Genomic DNA, 27,503 nt, shown 5'->3' with positions numbered 1-27,503 from the left:
CTGGCATCATCCGCCCACCTGTCAACCGCATGCAACTCTCCAAAATGTAAACTGTCATATCCGCTTAAAACCGAAAAACAACTAAAAACAAATTATGGCGCATTTAAGTTTCGTAATATGCTTAAAATTATAAAATTTGCACGCGTATGCACAATGAATGGAAAAACTAAAACCTCAACTTCTACCTGAGAAGAATACCTAAAATGCACCGCACTTTCCTTTCCCTTCCTCTCCTTTCTCCCCCTTTACGTTTCTTTGACTGCTTTTTGTCTAAAAATAAAAGCAATGTTTTCTTTAGAAACTAAACCAAACATAAAAAGAAGAGGAGAAGAAAAAAGAAAAGAGGAAACCAACCAAAAAGCAGCCAAGACAATGGACTGCCAGGAGTCTATAAAAACTTTAAGGGACGTCATGTAGGGGGGCTAAAGGGAGACCTGCCCCCAGACACCAAAAACTAGCAAAACTTGCAAATGCACAACACATATACAGACCTACACACATACAACTTGGAGTAGAGAACAAGCAATGCAGAACAATAAGAAAAACCGCATGCTCAACATGGACAACAACAACATAAAACATACAACAGACACACACACACAACCCACACTCACACACACACCAACACAACTTAAGAAGCAAGCAAACAAACAGTCAGTCGTCAGACATTGTCTGCCACAGAATTTGTGGCAAAATGCTGTCCATATACATATATTTGTGGGTGACTGTATGTGTGTGAGAGTTTGGTTTTCTTTCTCAGTTGGTTGCATTTCAAAAGAGGTGACAGCTGGAAGTTGGGACGCTGCTTGATGCTGCTATACAAAAACTAAAAATCCTGTCAAAAATTATATTCGATTTAAATGAAATGAACTTAAAAGTTTTTCAAATGTAATAGAAACCTTGCAGATATCATAGACAACGTTTAAAGAAGAAAAACTAGTTGCAAATTGCTAAAAATAAAAGGATTTAGCACTTGCTTAGTTTAAGATGTGACACAAATATTAAGCTCTTTATTAAACTTTCCTAAGATCAGACAAAATTTGTTCTATGAAGATTATTTAAGCTTTCTCTACTGATGCATATTTGTATGCTTTATGGGTATTCAACACTCTCTCTCTCTCTCTGTCTCACTATAATTTGATTGATAGAACTCTTAGGATGTCACAGCGTTTGACGTAATCCCTCACATAACAGCTGCTTAACTTAAACAGGTTACGTAAGCAAAAAGGATGTATGTATGATTATGCTGCTTTTATTACGCAAGCAAATGTGTGTAGGACCTTCGTAGACATACATAGTTATCACACTCTAAAAAATGGTACACAATAAAAAAAAGATAGTGATAACATTATTATCCATAAAAGAGTTAGATAGTAACGTAAAAGTCGTTGTCTAATCAGTTGTTTATTAAACCTTAGTTAAATACATTTAAAATATGTAATCTGAAACCCTCTCTCTAACTCTTTTTTCGAATAATTGCTTCTTTTTAACCTCATGGGAAACAATTGTATGTATGTCTAACTTGGTCAATGTGGTCATAGTCAAATAAATTTATTAATGCAATTTCCAATTATTTCACTGGACAACTTAAAGTTTCCCATGGACACGTTTTCCTAGCAAATCGATAACACCTAGAAATCAAATGGCTACATTACTACCGGGAAAAATTATCCTTTAGTCTCAACCTTTGGGCGATTAAGAACAACTTGGTCAATTCGAAATGTTGGTAAGAGCTTATTAGTCTTTTATTCTAGGACTTGTTAATTATGATAATGAAAATAAAATGAAATCTATTCAAATGTAATTATCCATCTTTGTGTATTTACTTTTAACTTGAGGCGTAACAAAAATAATTTCTGGTTTGTTAGATTAATTAATTTAAGTGCTGCGGGCCAAGAAATATACATAAATAAAATGTACTTTGAACTTTCAGGCGGTTATTTGAGCAGGAGATGATGATAGAGAATTAAAATTCTTGTGTACTTATTGCCCAGGTAACTTTCAAAAAAAGATGAAGAAAGTGGAGTAGAAGGCGCAAGTTTGATAATAACAAAAAATTATTTATGCTTGTAGTTTGAACTATAAATCATAAGGGAACCTCATTGTGGGCGTGGCCCATTGAATATCCTTTTCTTTCTACATGTTTGTGACCACATGCTGCTTTTGGCTGGCTGCTTTTGCTGTTGGGTCACTTGAAAATTATGACAACTCGGCAGAAAGCGAGAGAGGGAGGGAGACAGAGATCCTCAAAAATCCTTGTATTTTTTGGCAGTTAGCCCAGGTTGCTTGGGTTTGGTTTGGTTTTCGTTTGGTTCGTTGCAAACAGGAACAACAATTGAAGCAGCAGAAACAGCAGCCTACGCCAATTGGCAGGAAAACAAAGCAGAAGCAGCATTTGTAGACTCAGAAGGTTGAGAGGCAGGTAAAATAGATTGCCAAAAACTGCAAAAACCCTTCTATGTCTGCCTATACCCCACTCTATTCTCTCACCTTTACCTATGAGAGAATGAGTGGAAGAGAGCGAGAGAGAGAAAGGAGCTTGGCACAGTTTTTGCCAAGGATTTCTTGCTATGCTTCTCCCAAAGTCTCTGGCTGTTGATGTTGTTGGTGCTGTTTTGTTTTTTTGTTTTTGGCAATCAGTTTGGTTGCTTTCCTCTTTTGATGTTTGGCAACACAAAATCGGAACTTTGGCTCGTTAATATTTTTGCACAGCGGGCGTAAAAAGGATTTTTCCCCCCACCAAACACACAAACAAAAGCTGTAGCTGAAATTTTCTCTTAGATCTACCAAATTTTTTTTTATTTTTTGAGCCCAGCTGTTGCTATTATTGCATAAATTCAAAATTCATTTCAATTGCTGCCGCGCTCTGAAAAGTAGGCAATGAAAAATTATATGCCCAATCATGCTAAATAGGGGAAAGTCGTCCTGCCCCCTTCGTGCGTTTAAGGGTAAATTTAAGGCTAACAAAAATAAAAATAAGGCATAAAATTTTAATGCATATCAAATGATTCAATTGCCAGACTGACCCCCAAACAACAACAAATAAAGTAAATGGAAACGAGAGATGTTTGTTGGGTGTGGATTAAGTGGGCTAAGTCGGACTTTGGGGGGGAGAGTTAGGCTCGGCCTGCGTGTTTTTGCCCAGCGTCTCGTAATTACTTTGATGAAAAATGGCAGTTTCAGTGATTAAAGCGTGAGGAGTGGGGAGTTTGGACTGTTCTATGGGGACGGGGAAGGGAGGGATACAAACACATGGCTGGCAATTCACTTGATTACACATACGCCATGTTGCTGGCAGGAAATTAAGCCTGGTCCAAAACGGAAGTAGAACAAGAACAAGGCAATACACACACACAAACACACATATGTGATTGTGTGTGCATGCGAGTGTGTGTGTTTGTTGCCTACCTAATGATGTCAGCTTTATCAACAGCAACAACGACACGCAGTTGCCACATTAGTTGTAATTGCCGTTCACTACTTTTTCTCCTTCATTCTCTCTCCACGAAATTCTTTTTTACTTTTTTTTTTTTGGGAAAGCCTGCTTTTGGGTATTTTTAACTAAAAATGTGAAATATGCCATGTCCACGACGATGACATGAAAAATCTTGTGAGAAAAAGTTACCCATTGCCACATAAAGAATGCAACCAGCCAACAATGACAATAAATTGCAACAAAAATGAGCTATGAGTAATTCATATTGTGGAGACAGAAGCTGAAACTCACAGGCCCCAGCGAGCTCCATCGAGCACTCCAGCAATTCAACGGACCATCAATCTTGACTGGCTACCCCATCTCCACATCTGGTACTTTTTTGGTCTCTCTGGCGCCACAGAGTCTACATCAATTTGGCAGGGACCACAAGGCATGCCACGAATTGTGGCAGAAAAGTGGGTTGACGGGAGCTTGTGTGGGGAGCGCGGACATGACGCGCTTTTATGTGGCTAGTGGGAATTGTGAGTTTTGTGAGTGAGCAGCATCAGAACGTGAGCGAGCCAAGGCAACAGCAGCAGCAGCACCAGCAGCAGCTTCAGCATTGAAAAACGAAGCGTTTGTAATATGCTTGTAAATGCAATAAATTTTCCGAAAATTTCTTCTCTTTCTGTGTCTTCATCCTTTGTCATGACGCCGCCTTTGTTCTTCGCTTCTGCTAGTAGTGGCCAGTAAACCATAAAACGCGTTTTTGATTTGACCTCCTCCTTCTACTTGCTTTACTCTCCTCATGCTCCTTTCTAAGGGTTCAAATTTATGTGAGCACATTAAATGGCAGAAGCAAGAGTCATGAGCAACTAGCAACAGCAGCAACAGCTTGCTCTTATCAGTCTTGACAACAATCAGCGACAGGTGTTGTCGTTATGCTCCATAATCTTGCATATTAAAAAAAAAAAAAACTTCACACACACCGCCTCCTCCTTCTATACACCCACACCCACACCTACACACAGCGAGTTGACAACGATGACAAGCTGTTGCTGCTGTAGCTGATTGTTGCTGTTGCTCTTGATGTTGCTGCTGCTGGTGGCTGGTTGTTGATTGTTCCTGTCATGCGTTTATCTTCACAATTCTTATTTCTGTTTATATTTTGACTATCTCTCTCTCTCGCTCTGTCTCTCTCTCTTTTCTAGTCATCTTTGTTGCTCTTTTTTGTTTATGGCAATTTTTGGGCAATTCGCAATATGCAAAAAAACCAAAAAGAGAAAAAAAAATCGAAACATCTGTGTATATATTATATATGTACATACATACATATATGTTTGTACTCAATATTAGCTGTTGACGTAACACGCATGAAAATAACCAACAACAACAAAAACATTTTTACGCATTCTGTGTTATTTATCTTTATATTTCTTTTTATGGCTTTACAATTGGATTTAGCGATGTGGAATACGAAATTAGTTTTAAGAACTGACCTCAGGCGATTGATACAAAGATACATATGTGTATATTGACCAATCTGACATTTTCAAAATAAGTATATTTTTAATGTCACTTCAACAGAAATTCCTATGCCAATTCGATTGAAAAACTTATAATTTATTATAAATTACCAAACAGAACATTTTAAATAAAAAGGGAATGTAAATAAAGTCCCTCAAATTATTTCTAAGCAATTGACTTTCGAAAAAATGTTAAATAAAGTTGATGAACAATTTAAAAGTATCAAATATTTGTACACATATTTTTCAATCATTCATACAAAATGCTCGCTCGTTAGTCAAATATTTTTGCAACAACAAATAATAAATTGTGGAATAGAAGAAAAAACAAAAACAAAAACCTCATCATATCTATGCATGGATTTTGTTATTGAAAAACTGCAAAAAAAAAAAAAAAGGAAAAAACTAACTAAATTGGTAGCTGAAAGTAAAAAATCATACAAATTGTTCCAAATATATATATTTTACGATTTTTATATATACTATATGTATATATATATATGTATATTTCAATATTTTATTAGCCCAAAAGGCAACGGAATTCGAATTCTGGTCAGGGCAATAAATTGCAGCCGTGGCATCGGGTACGAAGGACTTTGTTAGCCATAAATATATGTAGAAGCCATTACACACACAAGCACACACATATATAGAGAGAGCGGGAAGAGGTGCAGGGGGAAAGTAGTTGGAGAAATGAAACCATGAATGGCACAATAAATAAATCGAGTAAAGCAGCGCATTTTTCTACTGTTTTTGCCTCCTTGTTTTTTAAACAAATAGAAGCAAAATGTAAAGAATGAAATACACAAAAAAAATGGCGAAATAAAATTTGCATTTATTTCATGTTGTTATTGTTGTTGTTGTGTCTCTTTTTTTTTGTATTGTTGTTGTTGTTTTGAAGCAACGTATCAGCAAACTACGAATATAAATACAAAAGTCAAAGTCAGCAAAATAAAAAAAAAACCAACAAAAATATACACTAAATGGAAAAGAAGAACAGAGAAACAAACGAAGCGAAATGTTATCGGTTATTGAACAAGTATCATGACAGTCACAAGAAGAATGGGAGACGGTGTTGTGTAGGAGAAAGGCAGGGAGGGGGAGTAGTAGGTGGGCAAGTCTATATACATATATGTATGTATAGGTGGTTAGATGCCAGCCCGGTACCGGGAGCGGTGCTAGGTGTTGTTAAAGATGCTTTTTATGTGCATAATTTTGTTTAGTCAAAAAATAAGAGAGTGCCGGAGGAGGGCAATAGAGGGTGGTAGTGAGGGGACGGTGAAAGAAGAACCTCAAGCTCATCTATATGTATATATATTTGTGTAGGTGCGTCGCATGTTGAATATTTTTTGTTCGTTTTTTTCTTCAGAAGGGGGCACCCTATAAACCAAAAGGTAAACAGGGTATACTCTAATTTAACTAAGCCTAGATATAAACATTGCTTGGCAAAGGATATATTTTTTCCTATATCGATTTTTGAAACGCTCAAAATAAGCAAAACTTTATCTAAACTGGAAGTTATGTCTCTCTGCAAAATTTAATAATTTATCGATAAAACTTGGCCTAGATCGCATCGAAAAGGTAAAGATGCAAGCTTCAAGCAACTAATGAACGCTAGAGGCGCTCGAGTGCCTAATAAAAAGAACAAAGTGGACAAAATATGCTTCACAATCTTATTATTTTAAGGTAAATAGTTATTAGGCTTCATAAAGCAAACTTTTTTGTAAAAGTTGTTTGAAATTTTCAGTTACCAATTAAAAACTAGCCCTCAAATTACTTTCACTAAGTTAATTTTCTTACAGGGTAACTTAAAGTCGTTTGCTTCAATGCTTGCGCTTTACTTTTTCACTTCTCGGCAGCTTTCCACAGTTGTTTGTCTTTGTTCTTTATTTCGGCTTATTTTTATACGCTTTTAATCAGATACAATACAAAAGAACAAAAAACAAAAACCAAGACAAGAATAAGAAAGAAGTGGCAGCAGAAAAAGAAAAAAAAATGGTTCGCTTTGCCTAAGTAAATACAGCATTTATTTTGTTTTTTGGGTTTCTTCTGTATTATTTGACAGCTGACGACAACGTTGCGTATGAGCAATATGAGCCAGACTATGCACCGAAAATGACTCACACAACACTGACCCACCACACACAGCCACACACAGACAACACATACACTCTATGGACTATTATCTTGCTATGTGTATCTGTATCTCATCACATTACAAATCATTTTATGTTCTTGCTTTTTTCATTTCTTTTTAACTTTGGCGAACTTTTTGTGCAATACATTTGATTAAATCGAGACTGTCCCAGACCCTCCCACTCGCTCCTATTCTGCCTCCATCATCATGACGACGACGACGATGATGATGATGATGATGATGATGAAGATGAAGATGATGGTCATCATTGATGATGGCCCTGCTATAAAACGTTTATCTCCCACACTAACCTAGAACTTCTGTTACCTCCTCCTTCTCCTGTCTCCTTTCCTTATCGTTGTATCAATAAATTAATTCAAAAACTTTGTCGCTTCTATTTGATTCTTGATTCGGTGATCTCCCCCACCTTTCTCTTACTTCTCCCTTGTTGTCTCTCTATGTGTCTCTTTTTTAAATTTCCTTTTTTTTTTTTTGCAAATTTTGTCTGTTTCAAATTCTTGTATCCAAAAGTCTCCTTCTCATCTCTTTACACTCTTTCTCTGTCACTCTCCCCCTCTGCTGTCATTTTCTGTCCTTGTATGTAATTTGGTTTTATCTTTGCTTCAGAGTTGCCTGCCGAACAACTAGGACAAGTACAAGGCAGTTACTCGACAGGCAGTTAACAACCATCACCTTCCCTCTCTCCAACCTAACAACCACCTTCTTTTTGGGCCCTTCTCCTCCTTTTTTGGCTATTGAATTGGTTTCATGCTCATGCATTTTATATGAAATTGTCTGCATGTCTCTCTCTCTCTTTCTCTCTCCTCTATGCCTTTCTCTCTTACACTGTCTGACTAGGTTTTTTTTTATTCATGCCACGCCTACTCTAGCAACTGCAATCCGGAAAAAAAAGAATGGAAAGAAAAATTTACATCGCTTAATTTTTACACCCGAAAATGTTTTGGCGCCTGCAATTAGTGGACAACATTTGTTAGCAAACTGTTGGAAAAGAGGCTCTAGCAGGGGGGAGTAGTAGGGTAAGTGGGTGTCACTGGGTGGTATGGGATGTAATAAGGCCATAGGCAATGCAGGTAGCGGTAGCTAAAACTCTTATCTTTATTACAAACGAAAAACGAATAAAAAAAACGCAAAAAAAAATGCCAAAAAGAACGAAGGAAATGAAAGAAAATGTGGGCGAGCAAAAAAAAAAAAAGAAAGAAAGAAAGAAGAAGGAAATGGGAAATTTTATACTCCCCCTCTATAGCCTTACTCTCCATTTCGTGGACTCGTATGGTTCGGCTTTTTATTTGAAGTAGAATTTTAATCCATGGTTTTTTAATGCGGGCGATAAACTTTTACTACAATTGTCGACGGCATTAGCCATGGCAGCAGTTGGGAGTTTTTTTTCCACTCCGAAGGCCAGGAAGAGAAAGATGGGGTTTGGGGGTGGTTAGGTCGTCAGTTTTTTTTTTTTTTCGCTAACTCGTTAGTGTCATTCAGGTGCTTGACAACGAACACCGAATAACGCTTTACATACAGTTTAATTATTGCTCCCATCGACGTCAGTTTTCGACGCTTTTAATGCTTTAATTAAATGTTTCATTAGCACGCTCTTTACCATCATTTGGGGGTAGTTGAGAGGGGTTTTGGGACCTGGTCGTACTAGGATTTCTCAGTTAGGCCTCGTGGGAGGGAATAGTTCACACATGCGGGTCCTATATAAATACATATAGATATATGTATGTATATGTCTATGAACATGCAACTACAACTAGTTGTCGTGAAAATGTTTAACATTTGCGTTAAAAAATAGAGAAAAATTAAAAGAACGAAATGCAACTTACCCAGTTAGAGTTAGATTTAGAGTTAATAAACTAGAGTTAATTGTTTCCATTACCATTCTTTTATGGTGCATTTAAGAAAATATGATGATTTTATATAGAAACACATTTTTTTCCCAAGAACTTTCATTAACTTCTTGTTTATAATAAGATTATAAATGGTTGAAATTAAGAATTTGATTCACTTTTTAAAGCTAATGATTAAGGTTAATATATTTATAATTTTTTTCCATTAACTTGTTAATTAAAAGTGGCCCTAGAAAAGCTTATATCATGGCTGATTTCATAGAGAAATGAAAATCTTGTTTGAAATAATTTATAATTTAAATTGGGAATTAGGGTTTAAAAACCACTTCGACATTATATTTCATTCATAATTTAAAGTCTTAGTCTCAAACCATAAAATAAACATATTAAGTTATTAATATGGTTTAGATTTTAACACTCGAAGATCCATGCAATCTTGAGCAATTGTCATATAATTTATTGAGTCATAAAATGTGACATTTATTTGATAAGCAAATAAAAATTTAGACTTTATTTTCAATTTTCGAAATTGTCATTTTAAATACAGTTTAATTTAGTCTTAGTTATTACCAATATGTTTGTTTGGAAAATACTTTAAAATTGTTCGATCAAAATAAGGATAAATCCAAAAATTAATTTTCATGAGATATGTTTGAAAATATGAAATATATTTTGTCCAGATATTTTAGTATGCATCAATTTATTATATAATATTTCAATATTAAGGACTTGTCGTGTAGAAAATCTTATGATCTAATTGTTAACTGATCTAAATTTTGTCTATATGGTATATATTCGGGAGAATTTTACTTAATGCTTACCAAGAATTCTTGTTCGATCATTATTTGAGCTCATTTCTGTCGGATCTCTTTCTCTCACTCTCTCTCTCTCTCTCTCTCTCGTTTTCTCATTCCATTCACAATTATTTCGAAAATTTTTACGCTTGTTTTTTTATGGTTTTTTTCTTTTTGGCATTTGTTTCTTGTTGTTGTTAAATTTAAGCCATAAAAATTCATTTTTTTTTTTTTTTTGACGAAACCAGTCGCAGAGCAAAAGTAGGAGATAGAGAGAAGTATTGGCTCTTCTTTTCGTTTTGTTTTATCTTTCTGAGTTAGGCCAGAGTCGCCGTGTCTAGCGCCGAAAGAAGAAGAAGAAGAAGCAGAGACTGAGACATGGCGAATCTCGCAAGATGGAGATACATTGTATGAGTAGTTGAGATGTGTCAAAGATGGCTGCTGCTGGTGCTGCTGCTGGTGCTGCTGCTGGTGCTGCTGCTGGTGCTGCTGCTGCTTTGGCTGAGATTCATCTGAGTCGGACTTGGTGCAAGACAACATCCGGTTTGCTTTTTGCCATATATTGCATATATGAAATATAAATACACAGACAGAGATAGAGAAAAAGAGGGAGAGACGGAGACGTCCACCTCCTCAGACTGTGCCCCTCTATGTCCGTTGTCTGGCGTTGGCATTTCTGATAACTGTAGACTCACTCGACGCCGCCGTCGCCATCGCCGCCTTTCCCTCTCCACCCCATGGATTGGGTGCGTTGTCTGGGCCGGCACTTTGTAACTGTAATTGTATCTGTGTAACTGTTTGTATCTGTGTGTGTGAAATTGACTGACAAGTTGTGTCTCGCTTGAATTTTTCTTTTGGGTTTTACTTTTATTTCGACTGAATGTTCACTTTGTATATTTTTTGTACACATTTTTTTGCGTTGTTGCTTTTTGCACTTTTACTGTTTTTTTTTTTTTGAATTTATTTTATTTTTTTTATTTTTTTTGTTGTCTTGTCTTTGTTTAACATTTTGCACTGTGAGAGATTGTGGTTGTTTGTGTCTGTGTCTCCGTGTGTGTGTGTGTGTTTTGTAGAGAGAGTGTGTGAGTATAACTGAGTTAGAAAGAAGTGAGCTCTGGAGACGAGAACCGGCACAGGCGAGACGCGTTGAACGAATGAATGAAGTTTTTTTTTGTTTGCCAAAGCAAAAGCTAGAGATAAACGATTGCAATCTTCGTGTTTCTGGAGTACATTGGTTCGGCTATGGTCGGCAGCAGCAGCAGCAGCGCAGCGCTGGCGTCGTTTGTCAAAGTGGGGGGCTGGCGCTCTCGCTGCTCCACAATGTTGGCTCTCTCTCTTTCTCTCTATGTCTCTTCGTTGCTCTCTCCTTTTCTCTTGGGCAGGTTATTGCTCAGGCGTGTAGGTCGTCTAGAGGCCGTTTGTCTCTTCGATGGCTGTTTTTTGCTGTGTGTGGGGTTGGGGGGAAACAAACAAGTTTTCTCTTCATTTCGAATGCTGCCAACGAAATTCTACGCTTCGCTAAAAACTGCAAATCAAAGTCGAGGTCGTTGTACGAATGAAAGAATGTCGGCATGCTGTCGCTGCCTCTGCTGGCATCGCTGCCAACAGGCAACTCTGCTCTGCTTCTGCTCAGCCTGAGCTCTGCTGGCACTGATGATGTTTAATGCCTTGGCTCTCTACCCCCCATCTAACCCCCAATTCAACGATCTGGCATTGTGTGGTTGTAACTTCCAACTCCCAACTCCCTCCACCCCCCCACTTACCATTTACTCACTTACTTTACTCTTTTCTCTCTGTCTGCCTCTCTCCGTCGCTCTGATGCTCTTACTGCTGCATTATTCCGCCTGGTATCTGTCGCTCTAAATGTATGTTTCACTGTATGTGTGTCTGTGTGTGTGCTCGGCATGCCTTAACTTGGCTTTCTTTTGAATAATGTTGCTTCATGCTTTCGCAGTCTTGGTCTTCATCTTTTACCCCACTCTCTAGCACCGTCCCCTCTTCCCTCTTTGGGTTCGTTGTCTAGGCAAAAATGCTGTTACTTTTTATGTGCAACCCTTCTCTCGCTCCCCCTCTCTACCTACCCCTCACCGACAACAGCTCCTTCCCCGACCCGCGCTAGTGCGCACCTCACATGGAATTCAGTTGGCCACTTTTTACTTATTTTTACTACATTTTGGGCTGTTTTTTACTTTTTTTTTTTTTTTGGGCCTGGCGCGTTTGTAATAAAAACTCGTTATAAGTAGAAATTCTTTTTCTTTCTCTCTCTAACTTTCTTTCTTATATATATTATGCTTTTTCGGTTCTTTTCTGCCACCTGTACCCCTTTCCCTCTTCCCGGTCCACCTCTAACCAAACTTATGCATGTAGTTGGCACTCATCTATTTCCATTTTTCTGCGTTTTTTTTTTTCCTGCCTTTCGTTAAGCACTTTTGCGGCCACTTTTCTTTATTATGATTCTACCTTACTCCCTCCCCCTCCTTTTTGTCTTTTCTCTTGCTATCGTTTTTTGGAGCCCATAACAAATGTGAGAACCGCCTCTGGCAAGAAAGAAGTTTTGGAGTCGGCTAAAGCTCTTAGAAGTTCTACTCCTCCCACCATTATCAAGGTAGAGCTGATCTGAGATATTATCTGTTTCTTTTTTTTTTTGTGGGTTTTTTTTATGGTATTTCTCTCTCAATTATAGGCTAATTTACTTATCACTAGTCACTAGAAAATGCGCGCCAAATGAAATTGTTGTCATTGATGATAAGAAACTGAGAAACGATTCTCTTCGCAACCCCAAACCATCGAAATGATAAGATACGACTCACGTGTAAAAAGCGTTTTCAATAGAAAAGAGCCAATTCATTGACCATTTAACAGCATTTATCATGGGGTCCAAAACAGTTGGAGTGAAAAACTGTCAGCCATGATTTGCCAAAAAAAAGGGGGAAAAAAGGCCTCAATGTGTTATTGACCAGAATTTGCATAAAAATATACGAGAGAATGAGAACTGAGTGAGTGAAGTAAATGACTAGAAAGAAACCTAGAAACCCCTAGATGAAAGATAGATGAGTTGAGATGAGTTGACTTGTTTTCTCTGTTCATTGAGAGCGGTGATTAGGTGAAAATTTTGCACAATGTATTAATGCTGATTAAAGCACTCTGTGGCATAGAAATCACTTGTGAAAGGTTTTCGGAACTTTAATGTTAAAGTCCAGGCCTGGATTTACCCCACAAAGTAGTTGGGTCAATTGCCCAAAGCTGAAAATTTCAAATTGTATGCTGCGTTTGCTAAGTTGAACTATTCTAGCATGGACATTATGGACTGATACTTAGAAGTTGCAAAAATTTAAGCTAATTTTAAATGAAGAGCTTAAAATTTGGGTCAAACATACTTAACATTTATTCTAACCACTTTTCAGTTAATAAATGGCTAAGAAATTTATCTTAATAATAACATTTTAATTAAAGTTTTGACGCCTTCATTTCGAGATATGTATTTTAAATCTTAAAACTAGTTATTTGCCTACCGCACCCTCACCTTACCCCTTTTCCCATTGTTATCTTTAACGCAGTTTTGATATAGTATGTAATATAAAATTCACTCTTATCTTTGTCTCTCTTTCACTGTGGCACTCACCTGTCGTTTTATGAAGCAAATTTTATTGCATAACTTAAGGAATTTCCAATGTGTTGGCATTTTTCCATATTTTTGACTTCTCTCAATATACAATATATGTATGTAAATGTTTATATTTTGCGACGCGGCGTAAAAAATGTTTTGTATATAGGTACATAAGTATATATATTTTTTGGTATATACATTTGTAAGGGGTTTTTACTGCGAATTGATTAGCCCGTTTCACGTTACACGAGATTAGCATATAGAAATATGAAAAGTCAGCATTTTGACACTTTTTTGTTTTCTTTGTGTGTTTGTGATTTGTAAATTTGTTTCGATTTTTTATAATTTTTGGTTTTCTGTTGCTGGTGATCACATTGATTTGAGTGCTTGGTCACTTAGAATAGTTAGTTAGAATGAGGGGGAAAACACACAGTGCGTATGCGCAACATTCCTTACAGTTGAACGTCTGTGCGACAACTGGTCTATGGATGACGATGAATGTTGCCAATGATGGATAACTGGGAAATGCCGAAACTACTGTTACTGCTGTTGCTGCTCCTATTGATGATGTTGATGGTGTTGGCTAGTTTTGGTTTTCCTATAAGGTTGGCCGCTGGGCAACCGCAGCTGGCGGATGTTCCGTTTCAACTGAATGCCAACTTCATGGGGACTTGCCCAACGAGAACTGCTGTGTGCATTGGACAGCAACGGCAGCGGCATAACTCCAAAGCTAGTAGTAGCAGTGGCAGTAGCAGAAGCAGCGCAGCAGCAGCAGCAGCAGCAGTAGACTGCAGTAAAAGCCGAACAGCTGGTTCAGTGGTGAAGGTGAAGGTGGCCCCCCAAAACGCCAATCAATGAGAGCAAAAGAGAAAGAGTCCCCCAAAGAAAAAGAGCAAGAGCTAGTGAGAGAGAGAGAGAGCAAATGGGAGAGAGTCCAAACGAGAGAGCTGCGTCGGCGCTGCAATTGCTGCAGTTAGTGCTGTCGCTTCGATATTGTGGTGGACAGGCGGTTGGGCGGGTGTTTGGCGGCGGCGACGACTGGCTAAGAGGCGTGCCAGACAGACGAGTGCATTGGCATAGTAAACTTTATAAACGAGGCGCCATCGTCGCATCATCGTTTCGTCTCGCGTCTCGTTTCGTTTTGGTTACTTTACGTTGCGTTCTTTCTCTCTCTCTCTCACTCTCTTATTTCGCCGTTAGATGCGCACTTGATGTCGTCGTCGTCGTCGCATTTTGCTCATCAACAAGTCTGCAGCAGCGACGCCAACAGCAACTCAGAGCCCTTCGGCTCTCAGTTAATGTCTCGTGCCCTGCTGTCTCTGTCCCTTAGCAGAAATACATACATATGTATATGTATTCCCATCATATATTGAGACGGCGAAAATTATTGTAGAATAAAATTATTTATAATTTAATTAATACTAGAAATAAAAATTTATGCCCAAGTTGAAATGAGTTTGCAATTACACTCCGATTACAACAATAGGCACAACTATGTGGATGGATGGGCAGTCAAGGCAGAGGACACTTGCTGCGACAGCGACGCCAACGCCAACAGCGGAAGTAAACGGAAAGCTTCAATTTAGCCGGCATTTTGCAGTGCATCCGTTTCGCAGTCAACTTCGTTTTAGGGTTGTTTTACCAAGCGTCCATACGAAGAGAGTTTCAAAAATTCAGGACTTAAGAGAGAATCCCTTTTGTCGTTTTTAGGGCAGGTCAGTTACATAGTGAGATGAGATTGAGAGAGGGAGAGAGAGAGAGAGAATGACGGCCAGCTGACAGTATCTAACGACGCTTATGTATACGGCGCCCAGCAGTTTATAGCTAGCAATTGAAATAACGAAAAAAAACGAATGGACCTTCCGAAAAAGAAAAAACACGACAGTCAGCAGCAGTACTACTCCTGCTCCTGCTCCTGCTCCTTGGCACATTATTAGATTTATCTTGTTTAGCGCTTAACCAGCAGCTGCCTTTGGCTCTCTGCGCTGGGTCCTGCCTTTGCCTGGAACAATCCCAACTGACCATAAAGTGGCATCTCTTTTTCTTTTTGCCTGGTTTATGAGCAGGTCCTTCAAGAGTATCCCCCCCAAACCACCCTCCACTTTCCTTGGCTTGACTCACGGCGCAACGCTTTACTCATCATTATGCCTTCTTTTGGAGGATTTTATAGTCAGCATCTGGCTTTTCATTATGATTATTAGGCAGAGGAGAGGCACAATCTTGAGTGCAGGATAATTCGAGATTCCTTCTTCGAGTGGTGTATATGAGTCTTTGCCTCTCTCTCCCGTTCTGTGAGTGTGTGTGTGTGTCATTGGGTGTGTTTTTGCGTGTGTATTTTCGTGTGTGTGTGTGTGTGTGTACATGCAAATATTTAATTAGCTAGATGCCTGCTCAAGCTGACGCCTGATTAAGTTGAGTGGCCTTTAATTTGATTTGAGAATTTTTCGTTTTCAAAGAAGATTTTTCCCGCAACATTTTTGCCCGCTTTTTCTGTTGTTGTTGTTGTTGTTACTTCCTGTGTCCACAATTAAATTACAAACCAATTTGTAGTTTGCCAACCACTCAACCACTTCACCCTCTTGGTTTTTTGGCTGTCTATGAAATTATTATTAAATTTGTTCAGAAAATCGCAAAAATAATATGTATAGAAGGGCAAAACCATTAAACACAAAACAAGTAAATATCTGTATAAATATATACATATAGATAGATGCAGATATACATATATAATCTCTCATACCCACACCCAATGGACACACACACACACACATTTGCATGTCGCCTATTAACCGCCGCACACAATTTTCATATGCAAAATTCGCAAAATTTTTCGATATGACCAACAAATATGAAATTGTAGAATCTAACTGATACAGGTCACAGTGGCTAAAATGAACAAACAACACTAAATAGCCAAGGAGAATATAGGATAAGTTATAAATGGTATAAATGCTTCTGGATTTATTTATACCTTTATGGATATTCTATATGCCTTGATATAAAGGCGACTCTTTAAGATCGGACTCCCTTTTAAGAAGGTAAAACTACTAATCAAAAGTACATACAAGTTTAGTTTTAAGTTCAGTTTTAAAAATGTTAATTTAATAAATTTATTTTTCTTTCTCACTTTAGGGATAAATATGATGAACACATAATCTGCCTCAACTTTGTAATAATTTATTAACTTAAGAAGACATTTAACAAAATGAAAAATGACTAACAACTACATGGCCAAGTAAGGCAATCTTGGACCTTGGCTTATAAATTCGGAGCTTTCTCCAGGTACTCTCAAAGGACACCAACTTAATTTACCGGCATTAGATATGGCATTTGTCATAGAGACCTTACTTTTAAAGAGACTTACTAAGCGATAAGATACTTAATTTTTGGATCAATTCAAGGAATTTGTCTCATCATTGGTTTCTTTGAGACAACTTATTTTGAAAAAGAGTTTACCAAATAAGATGATGATAATGGTTTGCGTATCTCAAGCAAAATGGAATGCTTAACCTCTTAATATAAGGATCGAGATCATATTTAATACAGATTCCTTTTGAGTAACCGAGTGGTTAACAAACTATGGAGCATCTATCAAGACGCAAGTAGGCTAATTTAATAATGGGTCAATTAGGGAGACCCAGGTATTAGTGAAAATCTAGAAGTTAGGGCCTCTAAGGCCTAATGCGAAAAGTTAAGAAACCCTTTTTAAAGGAATTCAAAACTAAACTTAACTTGTTAGGAAATCGGGTTAAAATCATTTTTGTAAGTTTAGTTAATCTTAAAACCTTTTCAGAATTGTTAGTTATCAATTTTAGTAATAAACTATTGGCCTTTCATGTTTATGACTTTTGTTTGCATATCCTGGTATGTGAAATTTCTGATAAGTCTTTATGAAAGTCATTCACTTCCCCTTTTTTAGCTTTTTTTAGTTATTATTTACTGTAATTCAATGTGTCCTGACATTGGCGTTGTATCAAACTGCATTTTAGGCATTTTGTCGCTAAATTGAGTTCCGGTTTTAGATGGCTTTTGTGTGTGTGTGTGTATGTGGGTGGGTGGGGTACAACCACTTCCAACTTTGCTTCCCCTTTGCTGATGCCTATTCCAACTTGGCCCATCCTGGACCCATCAACCCTGTCTAAGCCACAGGCAAATTTTTTTTTGTTGATGTTTGGATTTTACGTTCAAAATTTTTTTGTTGTTACTTATTTTATGGACATTCTTTTTATTGTATTGTTGTTGTTTGTGTGTAGAAATATTCGCACAATTTGTTGTTGTTGTTGTGTGTGTGTGTGTTTTTTTTTTTTGTTTTTTTGCAAAAATTGCTTGTAATTAAACCAGAAATGATGCTGCCAAAAATTGTGTTGCCACTAGGCAACCAGTTTTTAACAAGAAGTTGGCAGCAATTAGGCTCTGCCCTGAAAAATAAATTATTGAAAATTTGCATTTGCCATATAAAATGGCAATAAAATAACAACAAAAAAACGAGAAGCAACAAAAAAAAAAAAAAAAATAAAAACTCGACGTCTGACCAGCATACAAAAATATGTATCTATAATATTTAATGTGCAAACTAAAAGCCACCAGAGCTTTAATTAAACATTAAAATAGATGCTAATCAGCCGAGAGATCCCTTGACAATATCTCATTCTACTGGCTATCAGGATGTTTAAAAACTAAAAGCCCGCTCCGACATTAAACAGGACACAAACAACAACAACAACGAGATTAAAAAAAACAACAAAAAAAGACCCTTTACTATAAATGTGTAAAATATTCAAATGCATCTAAATAAATATGAAAATTTTATACATAGATATAAAGCGCGCAAAGAAAAAATCTTTGTTGGCCATATTGAAATGGATTAACGTTGATCAAATGGAAACTCTGTTTTGAATTGGCCTTGGTTTGGGAAATCAGGAAGGGACATAAGGGCACAAATTAAGCTAATTGCGCGCTAGATATGCAAAACGCACTTGGCCAACAGCAGGGGGACTCGAGGGAGAAAGAGAGATGGTGGGAGGGGTCTGGATAGCATTAATAGCCGCATTTGCATAGTCATTGTCAGTCTCTCTGGGACAACATAGTGCAAAATGATGATGATGATTATGTCAATGATGATGATTATGATGATGATGTCGTAGGGAGACCGAGACTCAACTCGCATCAACTCAACGTTGAAATGTTCTGTCAAAATGACACATAAGAGTGGAAGTGCCCGACCCTCAAAAAATCTAAAATTCAAACATATTTAGAGGATATTACTAATGGTCTGTGATTGAGTGTGATAGTCCATTGACTATGCAAAAAGCTTCGAGTGGTTATTGCAGCATTCACTTGAGTTTATACAAAACGTTGCAATTAGAAGAACTATGTTTTAGTCCCTAACATAAATTGGTGTTAAAGCATATTAAATTGCCTGAAATGAACTTTTATCTAACAATTGGGATTCTCAAGGGCGAACCTAACACAATAGTTTAAAAACTGTTTCTAATGGCAAACAAAAAGCTAAAATGTAGTAAAAATGAAATGAAATATTTCCCTTATGAAGTTTTATTTGAGAATTTGGGTAAATTAGCTCCTTAAAGTGTGCGATAGGCAGTCTCAAATTTCATTTTTTATTAACCATAAAAAACTTTTTCAATATCTTACAGCTAATTTGAGCTAAAGGATAATAATTTAACTACTGCATACTTTTAAGAGCAAATAAAATCTATATACAATCAAAGGGCTTTCTAACTGAAGATTGACTTACATATATATTATTTATCAGGATAGTTTAAGGAAGTGCGTAGACAAACCATAACATAACTAAATCCAATTCACAAGGCTGGCTTATTAGCCCTTGAAAGTTATAAACAACTGGAGCTCAAAGAATTACACCTCATAACTGAAAACTACAGTAACCAAGCAGCTTTTAATTGACTAAAGTTGTATGAGAAAATTAGTTCCATTTAAAGTAAATTAAAATGTGCGAAGATTACACTAATCTTACACTGCCAAAACTTTGCCAAGTCTTCAACCATTCATCCAACACCTTTGCCTTTACCTCTCAATATATTCAAGTCAAAGTTAGCACTTTAAATTTGTGGATTAGTTTGCCGAAAATCCTCTTAAGAATTGCCATAAATTCAGTTGTAAGACTTTTGTGATGCCAACTAATTGATTTCATTTCCTTTACTTCTAATACGAAAAACGTAAAATGAAAGAAAAGTTTAAATCAAACACAAACTCTTCACTTTTTAGTCGGTTTGCAAGTTCAATTCATTTAAGGTGGCAGAGTGAAAACTTTTAAGCTGCCAAATTAAATGAACTGTGTGTGTGTGTTTGTCTGAGTGAATGGTATGAAATGGAATGGAATGGAATGGTTGGCCCTTACTCTGGGTGTTGACTTGGCTGAGACTTCGACTCGTCGACTCCTCGACTCCTTGACTCGGTGATTCTAACAGGCAGGCAGCGCTTAATGACAGCGCTTTGTGGTTGCCCAACAGCAATAGCAACAACACCTGTCAAACGCAACTTCAACTTGAATCTAACAAAACACGCACAAAACTTCCCTAACCCAGAGATGGTTAGGGCTGGCAGAGAGCAAAAGAGAGGGAGAGAGAGGAGGGGCCTTCAGGAGGGCAGAGGAAGCTAATTGAAAAACGTAAAGCGGGGTGCAACTTGACGTATACTTAATCTTTTCAGCACACAGCGAGTATATGGGGGAGTAAAAGCTACATCTCCCTCTCTCTCTCTCTCTCTCTCTCTCTCTCTATTGGAACGTGTGTGTGTTTTGGTGTATGTACATCAATGTCAGGACATCTCAAATGGGTTAACAGGCAAACCTCAAAAACTTGACACACACTCTCGAGCGAAAAAGAGAACCAGAGAAAGAGATTCAATGCAAATATAAACAAATCAGCAGCGCAACAAGAATGAGAAAAGTCAGCAAAAATTTTGTCATCGGTAAAAGAGGGACAATGAATGGAATGGGAGGTTAAACTAAAGTATTGTTATTGTTGTAGTTGTTCTTTAGAAAACGGCAACATCAGCAGCAGCTGCCACAGCACAAAACATATGGAAATTAAATTTCAACAAACAAAAACAAAAAACCAAAAAGAGGAGGTAGAAAAAAAAACGTAAAAATGTAAAATTTTCGTTGCAGCATTTTTGGCGCAGACGTCCTTTGCATATGTGTGTGTATTTAAGAGTGTTTGTGTAGTTGTGTGTAGGCAGTTTCTGTGTACGTTTTAGAAAATGAAACTTTTGCAACAGCATCGCATCGCATCGAGTCGACGTGGCTAAAAAGGCTGAGAGCCTTCTACTTTTGCCCACACAACTGCGGCTACCAAAGCACTTAATCATCTTAAACCGTTGTTTGCACGGTTTGCCGCAGATGTGGGTTTGAGAGGCTTGAAGGGTGGTAGCCTACTACCCCCTACAGCCACTCCCACACACATGCACATCCACACCCCCATCCCCACTGTGATAAAAACAACAACCAATGCACACACTTCCGTCCTTTTACATGTGTTTTCATATGCTGCGTGGCCACGCAGAAAAAGACACCAAAAAAGCAAAACAAACTGTAAAAACCCGATCGGGAAAATACTAGGGGCTCTTTAATCGAAATAACTTATACTCTAAAGAGTTCCTGAAGACAGAAATTTTGTCCTTTTCTAAGAAACTTAATAAAAGGCTACACAATTTAAAAACCCAACGTTGAGACGAAAAGGAGTTGGAAAGTAAGAATTTAAGATTCAAGGTCAGATACAGATCGATTTCGGCTATTTTGTAAATTATTATTTCCCAAATCGAAACATGAAATTCATTGTTGAGTTGAGTCCTTGAACCAGAAGCTTAGCAAATGGATCTGGCAACCCTACTGTGCAGTTATTAAAGAATATTTATGGAAAGATGTGGCAACTGTTGAAAAACAAAAGACTAAAGTTGAAAGTAAGTCTATTTGACAAGTCTTTTTCGCAATTAGCAATAATTCACTTTCTTTTAATATTCAAGTGGGTCAGCCCCTTCAAAGTTGATGTGGCAACTCTGTTTTCTTTGGTTACATGAAATTTTGAGATTGCCAATAAAATCCTTATGCTCTAAACTCAACTAAGAGAGAGAGAGAGAGAGAGAGAGACCAAAAAACCAGCACAAAAACAAAAACGTTAAAAAAAAACCAAACAACAAGGAAGGCAGAAACAGAAAAACGGATATAACACGGGATGTTTTTTTGCCTTGGCCCGCCCCCCCGCCTGAGCTAACTCCACCATCGCCACATTTAGTTGAAGCTAACCCACATTGACCACCTGCGCAGCTAACTAAACACGTGGCAGCACCTGTCTAACCGAAAGCCCCAGGAACCAACCTCTCATATTCTTTCCATTTCCACATCCTCCACACCTCTTTTGCCCTCTGGTGACCACATTTCATACAGTTTCCATAGCTAAACCGCATTTAGCGCGCGTTTAGTGGTCGCCATTTTGTTTGCTATCGTTGCCATGTTGTGTGTCTCTCTGTGTGTGTGTGTGTGTGTTTGTTGCCCAGATTTATGCAATGAAAATATGCCACTGTCTAAAGTTTCAAGTGCCATTCACAGTCACCCACTCACATACACACACACACACACCCATACACTCCTCATACGTGTGTTGTGGGTTTTGGTAATTAAAAAAAATTTGTTCCTTATATGCAAATCAATTAGTGTGGAAGCAGCCCAACTCAACGCAAAGGGCAACGGCAAAGGCAAAGGCAATATATGAATAGGGTTTTGTGATAGACATGAACTCATTTGCATCTTTGGCAGCAGCTTGATATGCTAACTACATACATATATCCCTTATTTGTCCCAGTCAGTCTATCCCTTTTGCTTGTTTCGCAAACTTTAAGTGTTTTCTTGAAAATTTTTGTTAAATTTCATACATTTTTGGGCTCTACTTGCCTGCCAGCACGCCTTCCTGGCCGTCTTTTGCCTAATCAAAATTCGGCAGTCTCGTTTGTCCTTATTTATGGCCCGCAGCAGCAACAGTTTGCATTGGCATTGCGGCTATGTCCTAAAGGGCTGGGACTAGAAGTAGCTGTCCCCTTTCCTTCCCGCCCTTTATATTTTTTGCATATTGTGTACTTAACTCTTGTTTACTTGAGCCTGTGATGGAATGGAAGGCGCAAAAAACTTGCAGGCAACTACGACAAAAGTTCCCTTCGCTCTCTCGCAACAACTCTTTGAACCCAGGGGCAGAAACTTGAAGCTGGAGTCGCAGCGCATCGCATCGCAGGCAAGAAAACAACTAAAAGTCAAATAAACAATTCAACTTTGGCGCTGTCAACGGTGGCAACACAAGCAACACCAGAACTAAGAAAGAACAAGGCATAGTTGCAGCACTTTTCCAGTGGCAGTGGCTGTGGCAACAGCAGCGCCATCATCATCATCGCTCATAATACACACAAGCGGAGAAAAGCAGAAGCAGTCTGCCGGCTCCATAGTTTCTTATTTCTTATTTCCTTTCTCGCTTTGCATATTTTATTTATTGTACGTTCTTCTGTTGCTGCCGCTGTTGCTGCTGTTGCTGTTGCTATTGCTCCTTCGCCTGGAGGTTACAACTCTTGACTTTAATTGTTAACAAGTGACTGCTGCTAGCTTAAATTATTGAACCACTAGAGCTCGTCTGCTGCGTCTGCTGTTACTTTCAGCTACTTTTTACCACCTATGAAAAATGATGCACTAATATTTCAAAATTTTCGCGATACCACGAAAGACGGACTGGCTTTAAGTTTTGTTTTTCTTTTTGCAGCACATATTTCACACATTCAAATATATGATGATATACGCAGACTTTTTGATTAAGGCGACACTAAGTACAAGAGCTTATAAAGGGCATGGAGGGTGGAAGCCCCAAGAATGACTAAACGAATAAGGTCAGTCAGTTGAGTAAAACACTTGAAGAAATTTTAGGTAGACAACTTTTACCTATTTAAAATTGAAGACAACTTTATATTGACTTTTCGAATAGAGTTTCTTAAGGATTAAAATTCTTGTCTTTTAAATATATTTGAATAAGCTGATAGGTTTATTATTTGCGCTCAAATCTGGACTATTTACTTTTGTTGTCTAGGCTATAACCTTATCATATTCTGAAGCCTTGCAAGACATTTCATTGACTAAATGATTGAACTCATAATTCTATAAGGGAAGCAATTTAAAGCCTCACAACCAATTAGCTCTAAAATTGGGCGTCTATATGAAGATATGATGAAACTATGGAAATCTGTATTTGATATCTCTTCAATATTTCTTTTGGTGGAATAAATATCAAATAAAAAAGGTTAATTAATAGGAAGACTGCACCTGAAATTTGTTTTCAACTTTTCTCTGGTTAAGTATAGTAGCCCATAAACAGTAATTAAGTTGTAAATCATTTTCAGATAAACTCAAAAATGTAACCTACTTACATCAATCTAGTAAAAGTTAGATAAAGCTCTGCTAGAAATGGTTTAACTTAAAGCGGCTCAAATGTGTATTCTTCCTTTTGTCATGTCAACTGAATTCTTGTGAATCTATGTGATCAGGCAGTCCATAAACTTACCTCAAATGCTTGAATCAAAAATCCATAACTAGATAGAAGAGTCTCACTAAGCCTGAATTCCACAGAACCTCTGCCAATTAAGATTTTTGGATTTCTAACTAGTGAAATCAAAACTGGCAAACGAATTTGTGTGAATATTTTAGGGAAAACTTTTTGTTTTTTTTTTTTTTAGAAATTTACTGAAAATGTGCTAAGTGCATTGAGAAATAGAAGGGGAAGAAGTGTGGAAGCATTGAGAAGAGAAGTATCCGCATGGCAGCATTCTGTCTCGCAGCATCATTTGTCTTCATCTCACTTCTGTCTGGGCCTACACTGCGTATACATAACTTTGCAATTTTTCATGTGTGCTTCACGTGTGTGACACAATTATCACTACAGAGAAAAGGAGAGCAGAAATTGAAGAGGCGGCACGAAGAAGGGCTCTAAGGCTGAGGACGAAACTGAGGCTGAGTCTGTCAACAAGACTCAAAGTGGAAGAACAAACAATCAAACAAAAACAACAAACAAACAAACAAACAAGTAAACAAAAAACGAAAACGAAAAAAAAGTTACCTTCAATTAACTTTGATGTGTTGAATTTTTAGCCGCAGGCTTGGAAAATAATTAATTGTCCTTGTTTGTGCTTGAATAGTGAGTTAAATTTACCAAAAGCCAGCCGAAAGCCAAAAAAAAAAAAATGAAACCACAATCAATGAATCATGAATGGAATGGTAGAAAGAAAGGTAACTTGGGGCCTGAGAAACGAAGGGAGGGGGTGGAAGTAGTGGAGCGATTGAATGCAGTGGTGCCTCACCACGATATCAATGCAAATTGAAGTGGCCAACTCGAAGCACGGGCAAGTCAGGAAAAGTCACATTTGAAATTCAATGAATTTTTGACCCAGCCATCCAGAGCACAAGAAAAACGAGAAGCGAAAGAGGATGAATGGACAGACGGAACGGTATGGAACCGGAGACATGGCCATGTCAATTGGACGCCACTTGAGGTGCTGCAACATTTTGCATTATGAATGACTTTGGTCAGTGGCAGCAGCAGCAGCAGCAGCAGCACCAGCAAATTGCCACAAATATCGTTGGCAGTTTTAGTTCAAATTCAATTTGCAACTGATTTTCTAAAGTTGAAAGAAAAGTTGCCATAAATTTCTGTCGACTGTCAGGCTAATTACCAAGAGTGACCAAAAAAAAAAAAAAAAAACCATCCCAAAAACACTCTGTAAGGATTCTCCACTTTCTAGCCAAATAATTTATTTAACTAGTTTTATTTATGGTCCCCCCCATCTTCAGGCTGTGTCTTTAAAGTGGCTTAAAGGCCCAAACAACATAGACCAAAAACACATTATGCATGCAAAATTCACTTGAAATTTTTAACACCAAACGAAATAAAATTTTCAACAAACGGCAATAAGACAAATTGGCCAAGACAAGACCAACTGTAGACCGGCTGCTGCTGCTGCTGCCGCTGTTGCCCTTTTGATTTTCGGCCCTCAAGGAATTGTGAAAACAAGCTGAGTTCAACAGGCCCAAACCAAAGCCAAAGCCGAAGCCGAAGCCAAAGCCAAAACCGTAACTGAAACAAATGCAATAACAATTAGCCAAATGCTGCCTGCCAAATTCTGCAATCTGTCCTAGTCAAGTTTCAAGGCAAAATTCCTTAAGGAAATGGTATGAATGCGAATTTCATACGTTGAACAACTTGAAAATAATTTAATTTTCTCGAGAAAATAGTCAACATGTCGAATGCATCCATATGGATCCCCCAAGAGTCGTCCAAAGATATGTTCTCAGACAACACAATACAACAATTAATAAATCAAATTTGATTTGATTTCATTTTCCTTTATCTTATACCCTGTAGCCTTTAGGATAATAGAGGTTGATTAAAGCATGGTCTAAGACAAAAGTTACTAAGATTTATAATGATTTAATTTACATTTCAGCATTAATTTATATATCTCTAAATATGTAAAGCTTCCTAAAGGACATTGGCTTCAAAAAAAGAGCTACGCTGATTTCAGGATGAGAAACTCTCTCCATCTTTTCAATTTTTCATAGCAGGGCCTTCGCTTCTATTATCTTGTGGTTAGAATGTTTGGAATTCAGGGACCCTTCTTAAGTTGAAGTTGTTTAAGAACCAAGCAACTGAGATTCAACTTACTAACAGTAGGTGATCCAATGACTAACAGTCCTTTTCATAAAAACTAGAAAATTGCCTTTTAAGTGTTATTAGTACAAAGTGACAAAGTTGTTTGAATAGAGGCCTAAACGGTTTCATACTTATTTACATACACAATGAACTAACTTTTTGAGACGAATTGTTTTTGTATTTGCAAGATGAAATTCTTGTTTAGGGACAAGTCTTAGCCATGAAACAGCTTTTAAAGGTTAACCAACACTAGTAATCATTGCTTACTCAATTTTTTCCTATACAGAAACGACGATGACTTATCAGATGCAGTGTTGGCAACTATGGTGTTCAAAACGTTCCTCAGCTAACACAGTCAACACATTTATTGCATTACGAATTATAATGCCATTCTCAACACTGTTTATTCTCCAATTATGAGAATGAAAAGTGAATAAAACCGAACATCTCTCAATTCGTACAGGGTATTTCAATGCCGGCAACTTGTCTTGTCTTGAAGAGTTTCTTTTTTTTTTTTGCAACAGGAAATTCAATTTGGCAATCAAAGTAAAACGGTTTTTTTTTCTTATTTTTTGGCTTATGTATTGTTGGTATCATGCAAGACACGCGCAACCACAACTACTTGATGAGGGGTAAAAGACGTGATGAAGGAGGGAGTAGAAGTTGTGGAAAAGACATAAATCATGCGGCTATTTTAAGACACTCCAAAATAATATGAAGAAGAAGAAAAGGTGAAAAGCAGTTAGGTTTAACTTCAGGTAAATGAACTAAAAGTGCGAAACGGCGCGTGCAGAGAACAGCAACAACAACAACGATCATCGTAGAGCGAAATTAGATTGCCACACTTTCAGTTAAAGCAAAGAAGCGTGAGAAGAGTGAGAGGGGTCGGGGAGGTCGGGCAGAAGAGAGCGACATTTGAATGAAGCTGGCCCCAACGGCTACGCCTGCGCATTCATTCATACAAAACAGCTGACTGCGACTTTGTGCGGTCGACTTGGGCAGCGCTGTCTCTGTCGGTAACTCTCTTGGCTGGTGTTGGTGTCGCTGTCATCGTCTTCATTGCCTGCTGTTATGCAATCTCGGCCAAAAAGACGAAAACGGTAAAAAGCTCTAGCCATTGGCCAGCCGTAGCAGCAGCGGCAGCAGCAGCTGATAAACCAAGCCATGGCATATCTGCGTCAAGCTTGGCCGAAAATTAGCCTTCTTCTTCTTCTCCGCGTATTCAATGTGCTAAGTGGCACGCCTCACTTGGCGTTCCTCTAAATACAAATACATACATATATGTATGTATGTATCTATATAAGTTGTACTCGACTCAGCTGAGAAGAACTTGCGGTAGTTTTAGGTTAAAATGCAGCAACGAAAAAAATAAAGCAACTCTCTACACCGAGAGAAATAGTCATTAAGTTGAAATAGAAGTCATTTTTCGGGGGGACACACTAA

The 27,503-nt window shown here is 37.8% G+C and overlaps 1 long non-coding RNA gene across 2 annotated transcripts in view; it reads right to left on the bottom strand.

The window, feature by feature from the left end:
* Positions 1-13,396, bottom strand: part of LOC137578255 (uncharacterized) — a 52,067-nt gene extending 38,671 nt beyond the window's left edge. The window contains exon 1 of one of the 2 annotated variants that reach the window (XR_011032568.1): positions 13,363-13,396. This is a non-coding gene — a long non-coding RNA (uncharacterized lncRNA). Of the gene's footprint in view, positions 1-9,767; positions 10,904-13,362 lie in introns of those variants that run through there. The other variant, XR_011032567.1, reaches the window with a different exon arrangement.
* Positions 13,397-27,503: the final 14,107 nt, after the last annotated feature.

This window comes from Drosophila tropicalis, unplaced genomic scaffold (genome assembly GCF_018151085.1).
Source record: "Drosophila tropicalis isolate 14030-0801.00 unplaced genomic scaffold, ASM1815108v1 contig_593, whole genome shotgun sequence".
Taxonomy (NCBI): Eukaryota; Metazoa; Arthropoda; class Insecta; order Diptera; family Drosophilidae; genus Drosophila; species Drosophila tropicalis.
Note: the sequence above shows the minus strand (reverse complement) of the source record. Positions and strands in the feature narration are given on the sequence as shown.